The 22623-nt window shown below is 38.4% G+C and overlaps 1 protein-coding gene and 1 pseudogene across 4 annotated transcripts in view; one reads left to right on the top strand and one right to left on the bottom strand.

Moving 5' to 3' along the window:
* ANO10 (anoctamin 10) overlaps positions 1–22623 on the bottom strand; it is a 213303-nt gene that overhangs the window by 88398 nt on the left and 102282 nt on the right. The window lies entirely within an intron of this gene.
* Positions 11351–12137, top strand: LOC102747202 (MICOS complex subunit MIC26 pseudogene; annotated as a pseudogene).

The following is a 22623-nucleotide window of genomic DNA, read 5'->3' as shown; positions in this document are numbered from 1 at the left end:
ATCTGTGTCTCTGAGGTAGTGGTGATCATGGAGTAAGGGAGTAGAATATTCCTATGAATGAAATGCAGTTAATAGGTATGTATTTTTCATACTTGAAGCTTTCCACTATTTGTTACTTGTAAATCTTGCTCCAGAGATATCTATAATGTAGTATGATAATCACCCAACAGTGTATCTCCATTCTATAAACTTGACATGTTTTGGTACAATCGTTATCTCAATTTATGGACGGCATTTAATAGGATCTAGAATAACGGTTGCCAAAAACTAAATTAGTCAATCCTGAATCTAATAAAGAGTAAAGCTTTGATCATAATTTGAAATATTCAGAGAGAAAAGTAGATAAGAAGACTCCTATAGAATTGAACTTGACACTATGATTAATAACTTAGTACACGAAATTCTTCTGAGCTGAATGCTAACCACACACATCAGAGCTTACCCTGACAGGCAGAGCTTATTGCAAAAATGTGCTCATGTTTCACTTTAGAATAAATGTATGTTTCCAACAGGCTCCTAGTTCACAATATGCTTTCTGTTTTCTATCTCTAAACTACAAATTCTATTCTCAAATAAAATCGACTGCAAGAAGGAGATCAGCACCAGATGGAAATCACATTAACTAATGTGCTCTGAGAAGCTGCCACTCGTGATGGAGCTCAGTGCTACAGGGAGAGCTGTACCATCGTGTATCTGGGGCCCAATGGGCTCAGGATCTGATCAACCAAGACTCAAGGACCTCCATTTCCTACTCCCATGGGAGCTTTGTGTGATCTTAGAATAATCGCTCAAGCTTTGCCTCACTTTCACTGAGTTCCTGCTAACAAAGACAGTGGATGAATGAACACAGAAAGAAGGGTCAGGAACCCTCATTTTGTTCCCAGCTTAGTACCTATGAAAGGGGAGATAACAGCATATCCCCACTGTGCTACTTGTGACCTTTGTTACTTGTAAAATAGAAATATTAAAACCCTGGAAACCTGTTATAAATGCTGATCCCGCAGTCCTCGTCAAGAAACCCTTTACAATGGAGACTATTGTTCAACAAGATCCATACAGCACCCAGCAGGTGAATCTTCTTACAGGTCTAAGACACACTTCAGAAAAATCTGTTCTAAGGAGAAGTTTAACAAAGTTTCCATGACACTTGTTTCCCCCTTCTTGGAAGGATGGTCTTAGCACAAGACAATGCAGCCCTGAAAAGTTTTTGAGTTTAAGCTGAAATAATTTGATTTGCTCCACAAAACTCCTCCACATCCTCCTTTTACACACTGTAACAATAAAATATTCTGAAAATATTTCCACACATAAAATATTTCTTCATGGATTCTCTTACAGATTACAAATTCCCATTAACATCAAATGAAATTAGCAGTATGCAGGAAATACAGACTATTAACTCTCCAATTAGACTTAAACCAATGTCTTGTATGCCATGAGCTTCTAAACCCATGTTTCTACAATGTTTCTGAGCCCCCTGAGTTGTGTGGAATTAGGTCATGAGTAGAGAGGCAGAACCATTTAGTGCAAGGTGGGCAAATTCTAGCCCACCAATGCCACTGGATGGCTCTAAAAGCAATGGCTGACTATGTCACTCCCTACCTAGTGTGGCACCTCTTTCTTTCCCTGACCCACTTTGTGTCCACCGATCCCCATTACCACACCTCCTGCTGCCATGTCATCTTTGCCTTCTGTTCTATTCTGTTGGTAGTCACGGCCCCCTCCCCTTCAGGAGTCAGTGCTGTTGAGTGATAAGGACTGGGATTGCCTTCAGACTCCAGTTCTCTACCCCGTACACTTCCCTAATAAAGGGAGAGAATAACAAGCCTGAACATCCCCCAGTTCAGTGGGTAACAGAACAAACTTGCTCAGGGGAGCAAGTTTTCCATATGGAGGCATGTGCGACAAGGCTGAGGGTGAGAAAAGGCTTGATGGTGATGGGACGTGGCTCTAGTGGCCCATGGCAGTACTTGCCTGTGGGCCACAGAAGAAGACTTGTGCAGAGAAGCTGGGGCATAGAGTGGTGCGTGTGGGCAAGGAGGTGACACGGCTGAGTGGGAGGCTCTTGATGAAGGTGCTTCTTGGCTGCCACCACAGGTTGGTGCTGTCAGAAGCTTCTCCTCAGCTTCCAACAGTCATAGGCAAAAAGTTGCTTTTTGTGCCTTGGTAAAACTCAGCCCTGGCTGGTGGGGCTGATGAGGCTCAGCCGTGACAGGAGGGCCTGTGCTTCAGGCTGTGGATGAGCTCTAACTCTTCCACCACCATGGTCGGCCCCTCCCAGCCTCTACCTGCCTTGCTTCATGGGCACAACCCTGGTGAGTTAGGGGGCCTCATTCAGCTCCTCAAGATTATAAGAGAGTCTAAATACAAATCTAATGTGTTTATTTAACTATTACCATAGCTCTCTGAAGGATGGAAGTACATTATCCAACTGCATTCATCTATCAGATTAGAAACAAGATGAAAAACAGAATTCTTATATCCACCATTGTTGGGAGGATACAACAGTAAGAAAGTGACGTGGTATCTCTATGAAAATCCAGAATGCGTGATGGCTTCCCCTCAGCATTGCTGACCTTTAGCGGACAGACTCTCACAACGTGCCCAGAGCATGAAACTAAGCTGGGACACCTATCACAGCACTGGTGTAACACACACAGAGCCAACTGTGGGGTGTGCACAAACAACTAGGCTACAACCCAAGCATAGCAAAAAGAACCTTTATGCGGGTCTTACTTATGCTATAAATTATTCTAAGGGCTTTATATACAGTAATTCATTTAGTCCTCACAAAAACTCTAGGTACTACTAAGCTCTATTTTAAGATGGAGGAACACAGAGGTTAAACAACTTGCCCAGGGGCACACAGCACAGGAGTAGAAATCAGGCACATTATAGACTACTATGCAGAGCAGCTAAAAAGGAATGAGGTACATTGGTTTAAGATAAGATTCCCATCTATCTCTCATAACCATCTGGAGAGACCATCCAAAGAAAAGCAAAGAAAATACAAAAGGTACAATTTCATAACAACAAAGGAAATGGGAAGGAGACAAGGAGCAAACGGGAAATTTCTACAAATTTATGGAAATCTGAAAACAGATGAAAGAGCATAGGATGATGAAACTGAGCATAGGAAATTGAGCCTAGAACCCAGATGGAGGTGGGAGCTTCAGCTATGGAAGAAGCCAACCAACTCGAAAGAACCTTGGAAAGGCTCCGTACTTGCACACTGTTCTCATGATGGGGGAACAGTGCTATGTGGGCTCATTCCCTCCCCACAGCCCTGTGTGCAAATGGCTTACAGCTCAAAGAACTCTCATATGCACACATAAAAGAGGTCTTTGCTAGAGAAATTAATGAACTTTCTTGGGAGGGGAGTTCAGCAACACATTCCATGCGCTGGCCCTAAAGGACAGGCAGTATAATCTGGCCCACCAGCAGTCATCCAGCATAAAGCAGAAACTCTGCGTCTATCCTGAGCAAGCCATGCTATTGGCTATTCCTCAAATATAAACAGAGAGCCAAGAATCACCAGATGTCTGAGAAAAGCCTTAAAAAGAGAGAGAGAGACACACACACACACACACACAGACAGACACACAACTATATATACATAGCCCCAGGTGAAAAAGAAGAAAATGGATGCCAGAGGAAACAGATAATTCAGGGAACAGAGAGAAGGTTTTTATTTTGTTTTATAAAAAGGACCCTTCAGGGAGAACTAAGAAAACCTTGCATTCACATAGCAAGAACAGACACTTGTGAAAAAGGAAAAATCAGAAAACCAGAAAGAGTTCTTGAAAATTACCAAATGACTCCCCAGGTAAAAACTTCAATAGAAGAGCTAGGGGATCTAGTCTAAGAAGTCTTTCATGAAATAGAATTAAGAGGGGCTAGAAAAAAGAACCAAACCAAACAGTATAAAGAAAATACTAAAAGAAAATTCAGAAATCAGTGAAATAGGAAATAAACAGTAGAGAAAATCAATGAAATCAAAAGTTGGTTCTTTGAAAATATCAATAAAATTGATAAACCCTAGCTAAACAGATTAAGAGTAAAAAGAGAAGAAAGAAATTACCAGCATCAGGAATGAGAAAGGGAATACCATTAAAGATTCTACAAAAATTAGAATAATGAGAAAGTAGTATCAATAACTTTATGTCAATACATCTAACAACTTAGATAAAATAGACAAATTGCTTAAAAGAACCAATCACTAAAACTGACACAGAAAGAAATAGTAAATGTGAATACCTCCCTATAGCTATTAAAGACATTAAATTCATAATTTAAAACTTCTCAGGCTCAGATGGTTTTATTGGAAAATTATATCAAACATTTAAGAAATAAATAATACCAGTAAAAAAAAAACCCCACAAATAATCCTATATAATCTCTTTCAGAAAAAAGGAAGAGGAAGGAAATTTATAAGGAGAGTATTACTCTGATACCAAAACTTGACAAAGACATTACAAGAAAAGAAAATTACAGACCAATATCTCTTACTGGCATAGATATAAAAGTCCTTAGCAAAATATTAGGAAATTGAATCTAACAATTTGTAATAAAACATACCCAAGTGGGATATATCTCGGTAATGCAAGTTTGGTTTTACAACAGAAAGTTAATAAATGTAATTCAACACATTAACAGAATAAAGGAGAAAAATGACCTATCACACACAGAAAATTCTGACAAAATTCAATATTCATACATGATAAAAATACTCAGGAAAACAGAGGGAAATTTCCTAAACCTTAAAGAGGCATCTAGGAATAAACTACAGCTAACAATACACCAGTGAGGAAAACCTAACTGCTTTTCCTTAAAATCAAAAACAAAGCAAGCATGCTTTTGCTACTTCTATTCAACATTCTTGAACTGGAGGTTCTAGCCTTCAGTTCAGTCAGGCAAGAAAAGTAAGTATAAGGCCTACAGACTGTAAAGGAAGAAGAACATTTGTTTTTATTTGCAGATGACATGGTTGCATACACAATAAATCCTAAAGAATATATTTAAAACAAAAACAAATTACTATCACTAATAAGCAAATTTAGCATAGGTACAGGATACAGGAACATGATAAAAATAAGTTTTCCTGCTATATACTAGTAATTAAAATTGGAAATTGATGTAAATATACAATTTACAATGGAATCTAGAAACGTAAAATACTTATGGGTGAATTTAACAAAATCTGTGTAAATCTTGTACAACAAAATCCATAATGAGATTTTAAAGACAACCTAATAAAGAGATACATAATGTTCATGGATTAGAATACTCAATACTATTAAAATGTCAGTCAATCGTTTCCAAATGGAACTACTGAATCAATGCAAAGCTTTTTTTTTTGGTAGAAATCAGCCCACTAATTTCTAAAATTCATGTCAAAATGTAGAGAACACAGAATAGTAAAACAATTTTGAAAAAGAACAACAAAGTTGGGGCCAATAATATCTGATATGAAAACTTAAAACCACTTAAAACTTTAAAACATAAAGACATAGATATATAGATAAACGGAATAAAATAACTGAGCCATACATATAAGATTAATTGAATTCAGACAAAGATGCCAGAGTAATCAATATGTGGAAAAGGGTTTCTTCACCAAATGGTTAGAGTAACAACTGGATATCCATATAGGAAAAAAAAAAAAATGAACTTCAATCTCTATCTCATACCATATACAAAAATTAATTTGAAATGCATCATAGATCTAAATATAAAAGCTAAAACCAGAAAATTCATAGAAGAAAATCTTCAGGACCTTGGGGTAATGAAAGATTTTTCAGAAAAGAACATGTAAATGAAATGGCAAGTCACTAACTGGGAGTAAATATCTGCCTATGTTTGACAACAGATTTGTATACAGAATACATAAAGGACACTCAACAACTCACTAATAAAAAGACAATGCAATAAAGAAATGGGCATAATAACTGAACAGGACATTCACAAAAAGGAGGCATATAAAATGCTAATAAACATATGAAAACATGCTCTAACATAATCGTCACCAAGGAAATGCAAATTAAAACCACAAGGAGATACCACTACACATCTGTTACAATGGCTAAAACAAAACAAAACTAAGAAACTGACAATATCAAATACAGGCATGGATTTGGAGTACAACTCACAACCTTTGCTGGTGGAGGCATAAAGTGTCAGAAACACTTTGGAAACAGTTTGACAGTTGTTATGCAGTTAAACATATACTTACCATTAGACTCAGCAAATCCATCCTGAGGTATTTACCCAAGGGGAATGAAGATATATGTACATGAAAAAGCATTAATAAGAACATTCACTGCAGCTTCACTCAAAATAGTAAAAATATGGGAACAACCAAAATGTTCATCAGCATGTGAATGGGTAAGAAAATTGTGGTATATTCAGATAATGGAATACTACTCAGCAATATAAAAAACACACCACACTACACACAATGACATGGATGAATCTCAAAAGCATTATGCTAAATAAAAAAGCCAGATGCAAACAGTATTACGGTGTTGTTTCATTCATATAAATTTCTAGAACAGGCAACTGTAATTCATAGTGATAGAAAGCACTTCAGTGATGGTCTGTGATGGTGAAGAGACTAATTGCAGAGAGGGAGGAGGAACTTTTTGGAGATAGGGAAATATTGTTCCATAGTGTTCGTTACATGGGTGGATACAATTGTCAAGATCCATCAAACCAAACATTTCCTGCTGGAATGAATGTATCCAGACTTCAAGCCAAGCAACCTCGATAGGTTAGACGTGGTGGTGGTATAAAAATTTCTTCTCTAAACCTCTAGGTGGGTTTTCAGTCCCATATCAAATGGCTTCTTTTCATGATTTGCCTTCCTGACAGTTCTTTCAGGATTATATTGATTTAATCTCCTACTGATTAGGACTTCACAGCACATGACCCAGAGAGGGACTTTTTACTATTCTCTTTTATAGTGTTCCAGGACTTGTTAAGATCATTGTTTCAATACTTGTACTGTAAGAAGTGAAAACTTAGAAAGTTTCTGAAAGTGCCAAGGGCCATGACTTTTATCTTTAGATATATAACTATCATAAATAGAGATACCACAGTCAAAGGCTTCTTCTTCTTTAGAACCCTTCCTAAGGAAGCCCACTTGCTTGGGTCTCTGATCATTCCTTAAACATAGTTCAGTGCCTAGTGTTTAATCTTCTAATAACTAAAGTACCTAAAAGTTCTCATAAGGGTTCACGTGTCTGTTTACATATCTAAGTCCTTAGATATATTTTTTATGTAACTTAGCTCTTCACTAGATAGACTACAAGTTCCACAAGGCAAGGAGCTTGACTGCCCACTTCTATGATGGCTAGTGCCATCTGGAAACATTCTTGGACCTACTTACTGTGAGTAATCAGTCAAAGCATGGTCTATCAAATGTCAGCACCATTTAACTTAAGAAAACTATCAACAATTACAATTGTATTTTAAAAATTACATTGTAGTGGCGCCTAGACGGCTCAGTTGGTTAAGTGGCTGCCTTCGGCTCAGGTCATGATCCCAGGGTCCTGGGATCGAGCCCCGTGTTGGACTCCCTGCTCAGCAGGGAGCCTGCTTCTCTCTATCCCTCTGCCTGCCTCTCTGCCTACCTGTGCTCTCTAACTCTCTGTCAAATAAGTATATAAAATCTTTAAAAAAAATCACATAGTAGTTTATAGCAGCTTTATTCATAATTGCCAAAAATTGGAAGCAACTGAGATGTCCTTCAGTACACGACTGAATAAACAACCCACGGTACATCTCTACAATGGCATACTACTCAGTGATGAGAAGAAATGAGCTATTAAGCCATGATAAGGCATGTAGGAACTTTAAATGCATTTTACTAGGTGAAAGAATCTAATCTAAAAAGGCTACATACTATAAGACTTTAATTATATGACACTCTGGAAAAGGCAAAACTGTAGAGACAGTAAAAAGATCAATGGTGACCAGGGGGTTGGGAGGTGGGAAGAAGGGTGGAATGAACAGGTGACATATAAGAGATCTTTGAGGATGGTAAAACCATTTCATATGATATTTTAACAGTGGATACATGGCATTATGCATTTGTTAAGGTCCACAGAATGTACAACACAGAGTGAAACCTAGTGTGAACTGTGGACCTTAGTTAATAATAATGTATTAGTATTGGTTCATCAATTGTAACCAATGTACCATACTAATGCAGGATGTTAATAATAAGGGAAACTATTTGGGGGTATTGGGGTTATGTGGTATATTCTATATAATTTTTCTATACAACTAAAACTGCTCTAAAAATAAAGTCAATGTGAACAATTACACTGTAAATCAAAACTGCAATTTTTAAATATTACATCTTTAAACAGACATATTCTAATTGCAAAATAATTCTCCATTGAAGTATTTTTAGAAGAATATTACAACAATTTTTTCTCTTATATAACATTGCTGGGATGGCCCAGAAAATATTCAGAAAACACTTTCCCCCAGTTGGAAACCTATTTAAAGTAACATCAAACATTCAATCCCAGGTTTAACTAACAGTAAAAGTGTATCCAATTTCAAAAGAAACACTAAGAAATCAAGTATAAATAAAACACTGATTTTTCCCTTATTTGCCATTAAATGTCTCATATTTTGGGGACACATAGTTTCAAAATTTCAAAATTCTATGCTTAGGAAATAGAATATTGCTTGCAAGATTTTCCACTCTTAATTTGAAACCTCATAACATCTCTTCCCTGCAGAGGATGGGGGTCCAGGACCCCTGTGTGAACATATTGGGGGTTAAAATTCTACACTGTAACCAGTTTTACTGATGACATTTCTGTATATGATACACTCTCACATTTTGATAAAATCCCCAAAAGTGAAAGCCCATGATGAATTAAAATTGCTCTAATTATTAACAATACGTCACAACAATGGTTGGGGGAGAAACACAACTTTAAGTGACCTCCATGTTCAACTCATGTCCTCAAGAGGGCTCTTAGGGCCTGGCATGTGCTACTTTCCCTTGGTCCATTCAATCTCCCACTCCCTAATTTGATTCTACACGTTCTCCTGTCTCTTCAAACCTCCAACACCTCTATGTCCTCACTGTCAGCACCAACCTTACTTGCTATTTTGTGGAGAGAAGGGACGCTTTCAGAAGAGGGTATCTGGGAGTTCCCACACCTGGCTGGACCCATACCCCCCACCATCCATCCCCTCTGTATGAGGTCCAACCTGTCCACCTGTGCTTGATTCCAGCTGTCCTCTTGCAGAGTGAAGGACATTACTGCAGCTGTTCTCACTTTTGGGGAAGCTGCTACAATGCAGTAGGTCATATCATCAAGGTGTGGCTTTCTATTGGCTCCAGTGCATTTTTTTAATCCCTCACATATATATCACTTATGAGATGTTCTTGACAAAACTGTAGAAACTGAATCTAATTAAGTCTCTAAACCTAATTTCTAATATAACATAGGGACAGGGGGACCAGGTTAAAAAAAAAAAAAGAGGAAGAAGAAATAAACGCACCTTAAGGAGATAATCAGATCGACACTGTGAAACATCAACATGAAAATTGTAACTAAAACTAGGTGCTTCAATAGTCACTGCCATGGTCACTACATCAAAGGAAGTATGTGATCACAGATAAATACCTGAGAAGATGTTCAACATCACTAGTCATCAGAGAAACGCAAGTGCAGACAGCACAACACGACCACTAGAGTAGCTAAACTGAACAAAAACTGATACCACCAGGGCGCCTGGGTGGCTCAGTCGTTGGGCGTCTGCCTTTGGCTTGGGTCATGATCTCAGGGTCCTGGGATCGAGTCCCACATTGGGCTCTCTGCTCAGCAGGGAGCCTGCTTCTCCCACTGTCCCTCCCCCTCTCGTGCTCTGTCTCTCTCAAATAAATAAATAAAATTTTAAACAAACAAGCAAAAAAACTGACACCACCAAGTGCTGGCAAGGATGTGGGGGAACTGGAACTCTCATACACTGCTGGTGGGAACTCAAAATGGTATAGCCATTATGGAAAACAACTGGTGGTTTCTCACAATGTCAAATACTCCCTTTACATATGACAACAATCCTATTCCTAATCCGATCCATTTTACCCAAGTAAAATGAAAACCTTTATTCACACAAAACATTGGGCAAATGCTTATAGTAGCTGTATTCAAAATCGCAAAGACTGGAAACAATCAAAATATCCCTCTTCTAAAAAATGGACAGACAAACTATGGTGCATCCACACACTGGCATACTACTCCGCAATGCAAAGGGACTATTAATAAGTGCGGTTACATGGATGAATCTCAAATGCGTTATTCTAGGTGAAGAAACAGACTCAAAAGGCTATAAAGTATATGATCCCATTTATATGATACTCTGGAAAAGGCAAAACTTGTAGGCAAGGAGGTGGTTGCCAGGGGTGAAGGGGCGGGGTGAAGGGGCAGGGGAGGTTTGAGTACAGAGAAAATTTGAGTTCTCTCTTTTTTTCTAATCTCTTCCTTGTTCATATTAGGAGACTGTGAACCCAATGGCTCATAAGAGAAAGCTGGTGGGCTCAAAGAAGTCCATCAAACTTGATTATCCAAAACCACCTTGCTGTTTCTCCAAGTCAATAAACCACTGGAGGACTCCAAGCAGGAGGGGCAATGTTTCTCCAGAAATGAGGCCTTTTCTTGGCAGCTAAAAGCTTCTTGGTGGACAATGAGCTAAAACAATCTCTCCTTGATTACATTTTTGATTTATAAACAGCTTAAACTGGCCAAACCAAAGCTTTCATTAAAAGGCATGTTCACTAATTTTGGTTCTCCATAATAAATTTGGATGTTAAAACAACTCTCTGCTGCTCAATTCAGAGAAACTAGACAAAACAAAGACTGGTTAAAAAGAATGAATGTATAACAAAATCAAATATCAACTATAATAAGAGAAATCACCATTTAAAATATAATCTTTTAGAGTCATTTTAGAAGGAATGTATACATTTGGTTGTTTTTTTTTTTTTTTAAAGATTTTATTTATTTGAGAGACAGAGAGAGAGCACATGAGAGGGGGGAGGGTCAGAGGGAGAAGCAGACTCCCCACCGAGCAGGGAGCCCGATGCGGGACTCGATCCTGGGACTCCAGGATCATGACCCGAGCCGAAGGCAGTTGCTTAACCAACTGAGCCACCCAGGCACCCTACATTTGGTTTTTATGTTTAAAGAAATTTACATTTATGGTCATGTGGATTCAAGCTGCCACCCAATGAAACGGAGTCATTCTGCAATAAAACAGATGGTCCCAAAGATCCCTTTAAGAAGCCTATTTGAGCCCTGCCAGAGCCACCTCTGCCAGCAGCATGTTCAAGGTAATTCAGAGGTCTGTGGGGCCGGCCAGCCTGAGTCTGCTCACCTTCAAAGTCTATGCATCACCTAAAAAGGACTCACCTCACAAAACTTCTGTGAAGGTTAATGAGCTTTCACTCTACTCCGTCCCTGAGGGTCAATCTAAATATGTGGAGGAGCCAAGGACCCCACCTGAAGAAAGCATTTCACATCTCTGACGTTATTGCGAGCCATATACAAGTTGGTGTCAGGAAATGTACTCACAAACTAAGCCCAGGATGCAGAGCTTGGTTCAATGGGGGTTAGGCAGCTATGAATATCTCCAAAATGCACCTCCTGGACTTTTTCCCAAGACTTGGTGTTATTGGTTTTGCTGGCATTGTTGGACTTCTTTTGGCTAGAGGTTCAAAAATAAAGAAGCTGGTGTATCCACCTGGATTCATGGGACTTGCTACCTCTCTTTATTATCCACAACAAGCCATCGTATTTGTCCAGGTCAGCGGGAAGAAATTATATGACTGGGGTTTACGAGGATACATAGTCACAGAAGATTTGTGGAAGGAGAACTTTCAAAAGCCAGGAAATGTGAAGAATTCACCTGGAAATAAATAGAATGCTCCATGCTCTGCCCATTTAAATCAGTTATAGGTAAACACTGGAAACTCCATGCAGTAAACCAGTATTTCTACAGAAAAATGGCAGAGAAGTCAGTACTGAATATAGTAAATTGGCTTTCTTCTTCAGGACAAACTATACTAGGCTTCTTTGTTATCTTGGGTGATGCCATACTACAAGTGGACTAATCGGAAATTCTTACACCTAGAGATAATGTCTAGCCTTAGAACTCCTCGTTCTCAAGTTGTTATTTATGTGTGTAATTAAAATTCCACATTAAAAAAAAAAGAAGCCTATTTGATCTAGGCAAAAGGGAAGTTTAAAGCTCAGTTTTCTCTCCAATAATCAATTATTTTGTGGAACTTTTTTGTCTCGGTTTTTAACTAGACTGGATTAAATATGTATAGGAAAAAAAAAGAAAGAACACATAAAAAAAGCAAAAGGAAATAAATTATCCAAATCTTAACTTAAAAGCTACCGCTGTTAAATGTGGATCACAACCAGCCAGGCCTTTTTCTACAGAAATGTATACATGCAAATACACAAATGCACAAGTTGTTCACTTTTCATTTCATTATTGGGGCCATCTTGCCAATAATCAAGAGTCATATACAGTTTTATTTTTACGGCGGCAAGGTACACCATTATAAGAGGTTTTTAATCAATTACCTAATGTTGGACACACACCTTCCTTTAGTCCTGAACTTGACATTCAACATTAGCTAAAGAACTTGTGAGTCTTCTTACAGTTTCTTCCTTTGGTGCCACTCACATAGAAAAGGTCTCCCCATCCAAAGGTCAGCTAAATATTTACCTATAATTCTTTTGAATATTTTTGTGGTTTTCATGTTTATGTTTATATCTTTAATTTTACTAAATTTAAATTCAGTGTATAATTTAAAGAGGGGATTGACCTTTATCTGTTTCCTCTAAATGGCTAGCCAGTTGTCCCAACACCATTCAACAACCAATCCATCATTTTTCTACTAGCAGGAAATACCTATAACATATACCAAATTTGTGTATATCTATATTTCTGATAGTCCCTGGACTTTCTGTTCTGTTCCATTTATCTATATATTCTGATGCCAGTACCATGATGCTTTAGTTACTATGGCTTTATATGATATGATAGGGCAAAGCCTTACCACTGCATTATTTTCTTCAAAAATGTTCATGGCCATTATCTCACATTTATTCTACCTGACTTACTTCAGATTCATATGTTTTCATACAGAGTTTACTCATTGTTATTTTATAATATAAGTGTTTTTCTCGGGTAGTAGATATGAATGATGGATTTCTCTTTTAGTTTATTTACTTTTTTCCTACAATTACCATGTACTTAATCATATCTAATTAAATACCAAAAGAAACAAAAGAAAGTTCCGTAAAATAATTGTTGGTAGGCCTGATGGTTGTCCCTAAGCTTTGGCTTATCACGGCAATATCCTTATACCCAGTCTCTGAGTGTTTCTGAATCCTGGGGAGAAAAGGGTCCCTACTTCTCCTGGGCCTGCCCTTGCCTCTCTACTGAGCAGGGTTTGTAGCAGTCAGCTACATTTGTTAAACTTAATTCTCATAACACTGCACCAACTTCCTCAGGAAGGGAAGTCATGGGTTGGTTCTTGGTATATTTCTGAAGTTGGTCTGTCCTTCCTTCTTTCACCTGTTCTATCAGGTGATAGAACTCATCAATCCTTGTAGGCTGCATTGGGCACCACTTCCCCATGAGCTCCCGGGTTCTGTACTGATGTACTTTCCCCCTAACTTTTCTTTTTCTTTGTAATGTATGCTAGTTTCTCCCCTTACTTTATCATCTTCTCAGAAAATCCTGAGTTAGAGCACTTTGTGGAACTTTGTATGAACAAGCTGCACCGGTAATAAGCACTAAAATAATGAAATAACTTAAAATTAACTGTTAAAACAAGTCTAGATCTGAATTCATGGGTGACCACAGTATGGATTTCGGAAGAAGAAATAAATCATGGTATGATTTATGATTGATAAGTGATTTCCCTGGTCTATTTGACAGAGGCCAATCTCTAGAGTAGGCAGATTTGGGGGCTTTTCCCAGAGAAAAGCCAAGGGCTCCACTATGTTATAATACCCAATTGAGTGAACAACCTATTAAAAAAATCTTCTTCAAGGGGCGCCTGGGTGGCTCAGTCTGTTAAGCGTCCAACTCTTGATTTCGGCTCAGGTCATGATCTCAGGGTCCTGGGATCGAGTGTCGGTCCCCCGTGTTGGGCTCCACGCTGGGCATGGGGCATGCTCAAGATTCTCTCTCTCCCTCTGCTCCCCCTACCCTGCTCTCTCACTCTCTCTAAAAACAAACAAACAAACAAAAACTTCTTGAAAAGACTTCTAGTCCCCACAACTACTGGGTATGCCCTGGAAGGTTAGCTGCAATTGTTGCCCAACTATTCACCTAATTAGCAGGATGGGTATGTTCTCTTCATGTTAAGGCACAAATAATAGTACCTTTTTCCTTTTAGCATGGGTCAGATTTTTTTTTGCTAATTTGAGAAGTAATATGTAGACATGATTAGAAAAAATTAGACAAAGGGTACACTGAAAAGTAGATCTTCCATCCATTCCTGACCTGCCTCCTGTCCCCATCCTACAGTGCTCCGCCTAGAAACAAGCCTTGTTATTTATCTGCTGGTCTACAAATAGAGAGGTCCTTTATTATTCATCAAATTAAAATTTGGCCTATTACATGACATTGAGGAGATATAGTCTTATAAACTGGCAAGAAAGCTAGCATATCAAAAGTGTTACATTGGATAAGAGTTGTCTAGATATATAAAAAAGATATAGTATATTTTCCTTTTTATTTATGAATATGAAAATAATTCATGAAATGTTCATTCAACAAAGATTTATTGAGCATCTACCATATGCTAGGTACTGTCCTAGGACGCAGGGATAAAAATGAAACAAGACATGACCCACCCACTGTTAACCTCCAGTTCATCATGTTAAGAAAACAGTTAACAGTTGATGGTTATTTTTTTAAACTTTTTTTATTATGTTATGTTAATCACCATACATTACATCATTAGTTTTTGATGTAGTATTCCATGATTCATTGTTTGTGTATTAACACCCAGTGCTCCATGCAGAACGTACCCTCTTTAATACCCATCACTAGGCTAACCCATCCTCCCACCCCCCTCCCCTCTAGAACCCTCAGTTTGTTTTTCAGAGTCCATCGTCCCTCATGGTTTGTCTCCCCCTCCGACACCCCCCCTTCATTTTTCCCTTCCTGCTTTCTTCTTCTTCTTTTTTTTAACAAATAATGATTCATAAATGGTTTTTATGTAAAGATATATTATTGATTTAACACTTAAAAAATAACCATACATAAAAACCATTTATGAATCAAAGAGAATAATCTTGACACAGATCCAGAGCTCATATACTTCCTCAGATCCTGGACCCCCATCTCAGATGTCCTTACACCTCCCTTTACTGTCAGATGAACCTTGGGTGTGATCAATGCACAATGGCTCCCAGGAAGGTGAGTGGACATGGCCTCCCTGCTTGGACAAAGTATAATCTTAGCACAGAAGGTTGCTGCTGGTTATGAGCAGAAAAAGAGGTATCATTCACACTCAGAACCTTTGGACTTTGGCAGAAGACGGCCAAGCCGCATAACACAGGCACACATGGTGGGCCAGGGCGCGAGTGTCCTGAAACTATTTTACCACAGCCAGTCTCTGGGGAAGCAGTCCTGCTTCTTACGCTATGCTTTAATACAGTGCTTACCACGTACCAGGTCCTCCTCTAAAAGGGTATTAATTCACAGCAATCCCAGGAGGTAGGAACTATAGCCCCATCTCACAGGTGATGAAACTGAGCGACAGTTGCTACCTATTAGCAGCTCTGTTTACTCTGATGGCTTATACCTGTGATAACGCAGGCTGGCTGTCTACCTGGGGAGAAGTGTTCGGGCAAAAGTAATTAATTCAATAAAAGTTTAACTCTCACCTCTATGTTGTGTTCATAGTTGATACAATTTTTCTCATTTTAAACACTGTGAAATACTTGCACCATGCATATGTGGCAGATAATTCAAAAATAAATTGACTCTGATCTACCATTTGGCAAAAGCTTGAAAAATCAAGTAAGTTATTAGACTCCCAAATTCTGTCTCTATTTTAAGGTGAGAGCACCTAAAAGCAAAGCCAAGTGCCTAAGTAATATTTTCACAGCCCCCTGAGGAAATGCCTCTAAGTTAAGGCACTTTAGAAATCGTATTGAATCATCTGAATGTAATACCATACACATTTTCTAAAACTATCCTCGAGGACATTGATCATTATGCAAATCAAGGTTCGCTAATCAAGGAATTATATAAGGTCATCTTTGAGTTCAATTTTCTCTGAAGAATTTTTATGCTTCTTTTTTTAACGTTTTTATTTTAATTCCGGTATAGTTAACATATAGTGATTTAGTGTCCAATTTAGTGATTCAACACTTCTATACATCACCCAGTGCTCATCACAAGTGCACTCCTTAATCCCCATCACCTATTTCACCCACCCACCCCACCTCCCCTCTGGTAACTATCATTGTTCTCCATAGTTAAGAGTCTGTTTCTTGGTTTATGCTTCCTTTTTTAATAACAGAAGATTTACTACCTTTCCTTTTTTACTTCAGCTGACAGGACAACTTAAGCACAAGATTAAGTATCTCATCTCATGAGGGTGGATAAGAACATACTGTCCCTAATTTTATTCCAGATATTCTCTAAAAGTTTCTTAACCTCATTATCCTATTTGCATTTTAATTTCATTGTTACTTTCTTCAAGTAGGTAAAAGAAGAAATAAAAAATAAATATTAAACTTAAATGAAATAATACAGAAGCTGGCAATCCAAAATTCAATAATGTACCAAAAAATCATCAAACTTCTAGAACTTAAAGATAAGAAAAAAACCAGAGAAGTAACCACTTTTATTGAAATGTGACTGGTATGTTTGCCCTGAAGAGAGCTTTAAAAGAAATAAAGAATGGACGAGAAAGAAAAAAGCCAGTTTACAGCTGCAGGCATTTCTAAGTCATCAGTATTGAACAGACTAAGGAGGATAAAAGTTAATTACCACATGGTTAAAATCAAAATGCAACTCTGAGGTATGAGAGGCCTCTAGAACAATTGGCGACCTTATTTCTGCTCTCACCTCCTCCCAAATGTCACCACAAGAGCCCATAGTGCCCAGAAGGCCTGGAGCTCAGAAGGCTGGGCTTCAAGGCCTGGAGGGGCTTCTGGGCCAACTCCCTGCCCCTCGAGAGACAGGCGGCACCTAGGCACACGCCCTCACCTGACAGGGGACTCAGGCAGAGCCCGACAAGGCAGGGAAGGGAAGACAACTGCAGAGATGTGAGGCTGCATTCATGAAACAGAGTACAGAATACTATCTTTAAAAGGAGGTGAGACCATTCAGAGAACAAAGAGGAGCTCTTGGATACTAAACATATGATAGAAATAAATTCAACAGAACAATTAGAAAATATAGTTGAGGAAGGCTTCTCAAATAGACAAAAACAAACACAGAGCAAAACAAACAGAACAAGGAGACACAATGGTGGAGGCTGGGGCAGGGGGGGTACGTAACAAATGGTAAGTCTGGATAATGCAACAGAAGCCCAGAAACAGAGAAGACAGGAGATGTGGAAATGATCGTTTTCAAAAAAATAATTCACGACATTTCACAGAAATGAAGAACAGGAGTTCGCAAGTGTCATGTTCAACTGTTGGGAAAGAAAAAAAAAAAAACCAAACCACAAAAGAATATCACTATGAAATTTCAAAATATCGGGGATAAAGAGAAGACTCTGAAAACTTCTAGAGAGAATGAGGTCAGATATGAAAGACTAGGGATCAGATTGGCATCAGCCTCTCAACAGCAATGCTGGAGGCAACTAAGCAATGCCTTCCAAATTTGGAGGGAAAATGAGAATGAAGATGTTTTCACACACGATTCCAAAATTTCTCTCATGCACCTGCCAAAACAAGGAAGGGGACTACAAAAGGGTACAGGGAACAAAGCAAAGCAAATTCCCAAGAAGTTGGAAATGAAGACGAGTAACCTGCCCAGATTGAAATAGGACAACTCAGATTCCAGGAATAAGTTCTCATGGAAAACAACAAAACATAACACTGATAGGTTATCTGATGTGTTTAAGCACAGTACATTCCAGAATCAATAATAGGTACGTAGAAAATGAAGCAAATAAAAAATAAGGCAATTATCAACTCAATTATATTTAAGGAAATATAATCATGGCACACTACATGCTAATCTGTGAATAAGTTTCAAAATAACAGAATCATCAAGGATGAATTTGACCAAAAGTTGTGATGTAAAACAACATTAGGGGGATAGAGGAACAGTGTATGGTGGCTGTAAAAACATTCATTATCACAGAGTAGGGAGTCAACAAAACTGAAAAACATATTATTTAGGAATGTAGAGGTAATGAGCAGAAGAAAGGGCTAAAATATTGAGTCACTGACTCCAGGAAATTAGAAAAGGGCTGTGACCTATTACTTTGTTATTAGTCTTAAAGGAATATTTGGCTATAAAATTATGAATATGTATTACTTTCAAAAAATAAAATATAATTTAAAAAGGAAACTGAATATGCTTGGTCAACTATAGGCAGAAAAATTTGTAAAATCCAGTTTCTAAATTATAGTCAAGTACTAAGAGTGATACCTAATCTCTGCCTTTAGAGAACCATGGGATTTCAGGGTTGGAAGCACGTGAACACCTCTGCTCCCGGAACGGCTCCCAGTACAGCCATGCCCTCCAAAGAACACAGGACACACTCAGATGAACAGGCTCACCCTCCAAGGCCCCTGAAGCCTCTTCCTTTCTGAGTTCCACTTCTGGCAGCTCTCTACCTTCTGAGGGGTTCTCTCTGCTTCCCAAACCATGTGGCAAAAGGGCCAGGAACAACAGCTGCTGAGCGCACAACTCCCCTCTGCAGGAGAGCAGCTAGACCGACACAGGCTGCCCTGGGGAGCAATCCCAAACCCTCCAAGGAAGGGTCGCATGGTGGAGCCTAGGTTGGATGCTCCCATGCTCGCCACTGGGCAGGGAACACGACAGGGTGGGGGCACAGCTGCAGTCAGGGACGGGGGCTGCGGGGGGTGGGGGGGCACTTCCCAGGAGAAACAAGTAATGGGCAGGCAATCCAATAATTAGGACATCAACGTTAGAGAAAGAGACTGCTTATTGAATTTGTCTCTTAAGAGATTCAATTTTTGGTCATGTTTAAGAATTACTTAATTATATCTTCTCTTGGAACAAATGATTATATACTATTAGCTTCCTGTGCTCTGGGCCCTGATGAGTGATCACCATCAAATGCCCCAAAGCAGAAATTCAACAAGACGATCGTTCCTTTAGAAAAATATCTCATTCCCTTCTTTGCCTTTGCTCATTGTTGTGGAAAGAATGATTTCCTAAGTGACTTTACCCAGAATAAAAAAGATCTGCTTCCAGACCCAAGACCTTTTCCTCAGAAAAGTTTAGTAACTGTATATTTTTATAGTAGTTGGGGAATCTGGCAATTTTTCCTTCGGGTGGCATGTTTTGTTCTTTTCATTTGCATTGTAAGATGGCAATTTCCCCAAGGGAGCCACACTTCTGTAACGAGCTTCTGGGTAACCACTCGTGCTGATGCACCCTGGGGCACCACTCAACACTTGGCCTTACTCCCAACCATGCGCTAAACACAAATGACTAAAATCAGCCCCAGCACCTACCTCACCCTGCTCCATGGATTCATCAGTCGATACTGTCCATGAATGAGTAGAGGTGGGGGCTGTACTCTCCCGCAGGGTGCACGACACATTAAGAATGTGGACGTTCTTTGTGTGCAACTTAGTGTGCCGCTGAGTAGGGGCCTGCTATGAGCGGACAGAACTGATTATGCACTCTTCAGGGTGACCACTGGAGACGCAGGAGGCAAAGGAGGCTGCAGTGCGTTTTCATCACACTACTATGGAGATTAGTACACAGTTTGATGAAGTGAACTCTTCAATAACTTTATTTCAGGTACTCAAAACATGTTGTGATTCAGTTAGCTGGTACTGTGAGTACATGCTAGAGAAAATCATTTTTCTCTTCTTTTTTTGTGCTAGAGGAGCACTTTGCTACCAAAAAAAGAAAAGGCATCTAATTTCCAGGTGGCTAAATAAAGGGCATAGAAAAAAAGGTCCTTCTCTCTCTATGAGGACTAGAAAGAAGGCTGGAAGGGTAGTGACACCTACAAAATAAATGACCTAGTGTTTTATTTACTCTCTAAATAAATATTGCAAACGGCACCAGGAAGTTAAAAGTGTTACATGGCCTGGCTCACTGGGGTACAGTGTAACATCTTTAAAATTGAGATTACTTAAAAAAATTTAAAACCTGTTTTATTAGCTCATGGTCAGTAGCGGTCCTGATCAAAAAAGACTGTTTTACAATAAATCAACAGCTACCTAAACACTTACAAATAAAAATTTCCTTTCATAGGAAATAGGAGGGAGACTCCTTGTGTCATGGGCAAAAAAAACCCTTTCCTTTCATTGATGAGGTCTTCTGCTATAATCATCTGAAAAGAATAATCCTGTAAAAGTACCCTTTGCCTCAATGTAGTGCTTTAAGGATCTTGAAGTCCTTGGATATTATTTCTTCTGTCACAGCAACTGTAGTAGGCAGTTATGAACGTGACACATGGATGAGGCAAAAACAACTTGTAGCCCAGAGAAGGCTTGCTTATAGTCACCCAGTGTGAGGGAGTTGGGGCTGGAGTCAGGCTTTCCACAAGGAGCCCTGTTCTCTTTTTTTTGCTAAATCTAGGTCCCTTTACCTTCTCAGATCTCCAACTATGCAACAACAAAAGCCTTGATACTCTGTGGACAGCTCTCCCCACCAAGTGTTCCTGCCTGTTGCAATGAGCCTTCAGACTAAAAATTACTGAAACTCTACAACTTTTTATGTCAACACAAGGAAAATAACAAGCAAAAAAATAAAATAATCCAAATCCTGGCAGTTCTGAAGAGAGGGGTGAAAAAGCATTTTAGAGCTCTTCCTTTAAAGCAGCAAGATCATACTTTAAATCATAATGGTAAAGATCAAAATCTTGGTGTTACCCCATAACCTTACAAACACTGGGCAGCAGACAGCATCAGAGAACAGATACTTGCTCTGTACTAAAACTGATGTAGACTATGGAAAAGGATGGAAAGTTCCCCTGATTAATTTTAAGACGCTAGAATAGGGGTGCCTGGGTGGCTCAGTTGGTTATCTGATTGTTGGTTTCAGCTCAGGTCATGATCTTGGGGTCCTGGGATGGAGCCCCACGTCAGGCTCCGCACTTAGCAGGGAATCTGCTTAGGCAATCTCTTCCTCTCCCTCTGCCACTCCCCCTGCGTGTGTTCTCTCAAATAAATAAATAAATCTTGGAAAAAAAAAAAAAGGAAGCTAGAATATATTTAATACCAAACTTGATAAAGAAAACGAGAGACCAATTTCACTTATAAATATAGATGCAAAAATTCTAAATACAGTACTGGCAAGTAGAATCCAGCAGTGAATTAACAGAATAATATATCATGACCAAGCATAGCTTATTTCAGGATTGTTGAGATGGCTCACCATTTGGAAAGCTACCAGCATAATTTATTACATTTACATTTTTAAAAAGTGAAAAAATAAAAACCCTATCAAGAAAGCATAGAGACTAAAAAAACACTTGATAAAATTCAATAGTCATTCCTAATTAAAATAAGCAAACAAACAACTACCTAAAATAGAATAAGATCAAAGCCATTTACTACAAACTTAAAACAACCTATTCAACAGTGCAATACTAAGGCCATTACTATTTAAGTCAAGACTAAAGATGTTTATAGTCAATGTTGTTTTGGAGGCCCTAGCTAATGCAATAATAGAAGACACAAATAAATGGTATAAGTATTGGCAGAGAAGAAAAACCATGATCTATATTACAGCTATGAGTATAAACCCAAGAAACAAGTAACAACCAATTATAACTAATAAGAGAGCTTAGTAGTTGTTGGATATAACTATTTTTTAAAAAAAGCTCTTCTTTATGCTCGTAATAAGTAGTTAGAAATGGATGATTAGAAAAAAAATATTATTCATGAGAGAAATAAAAGCAATGAATTACTAAAGAAAAACAAGAAAGGTACAGAGCTTATATGAAGAAAACCATAAATTTTTATCAAAGGATATGTAACAAGACATTGATAAAGAGACCCTAAATACAGCATTCTTAGATGGGCAAACTATCACAAAGTATTAATCTTTCCAAAATTCATATATAAATTTAACACACTTTCAATCAGAACCCAATGGATTGTTAAAATTGAACTGAGTAATTTTAAAGTTCAGAAGGAAAAATAAATGTATGAGAATTAGTAAATTTTTAGGGAAAAAAATGTAGGAGGGAAAATTTTAGGGAAAAAAATTGCCATACAAAATACTAAAACCCTAACAACTATAATTAAAACAACATGGATTGGAATGAGATCTTGCCATTTGCAACGACGTGGATGGAACTGGAGGGTATTATGTTGAGTGAAATAAGTCAAACAGAGAAAGACATGTATCATATGATCTCATTGATATGAGGAATTCTTAATC

The sequence above is a fragment of the Leptonychotes weddellii genome, chromosome 1, assembly GCF_054177405.1.
Source record: "Leptonychotes weddellii isolate Sample4059 chromosome 1, ASM5417740v2, whole genome shotgun sequence".
In the NCBI taxonomy this organism is placed as follows: Eukaryota; Metazoa; Chordata; class Mammalia; order Carnivora; family Phocidae; genus Leptonychotes; species Leptonychotes weddellii.
The sequence above is the reverse complement of the archived record's forward strand: the minus strand, read 5'-3'. Positions and strand labels throughout refer to the sequence as shown.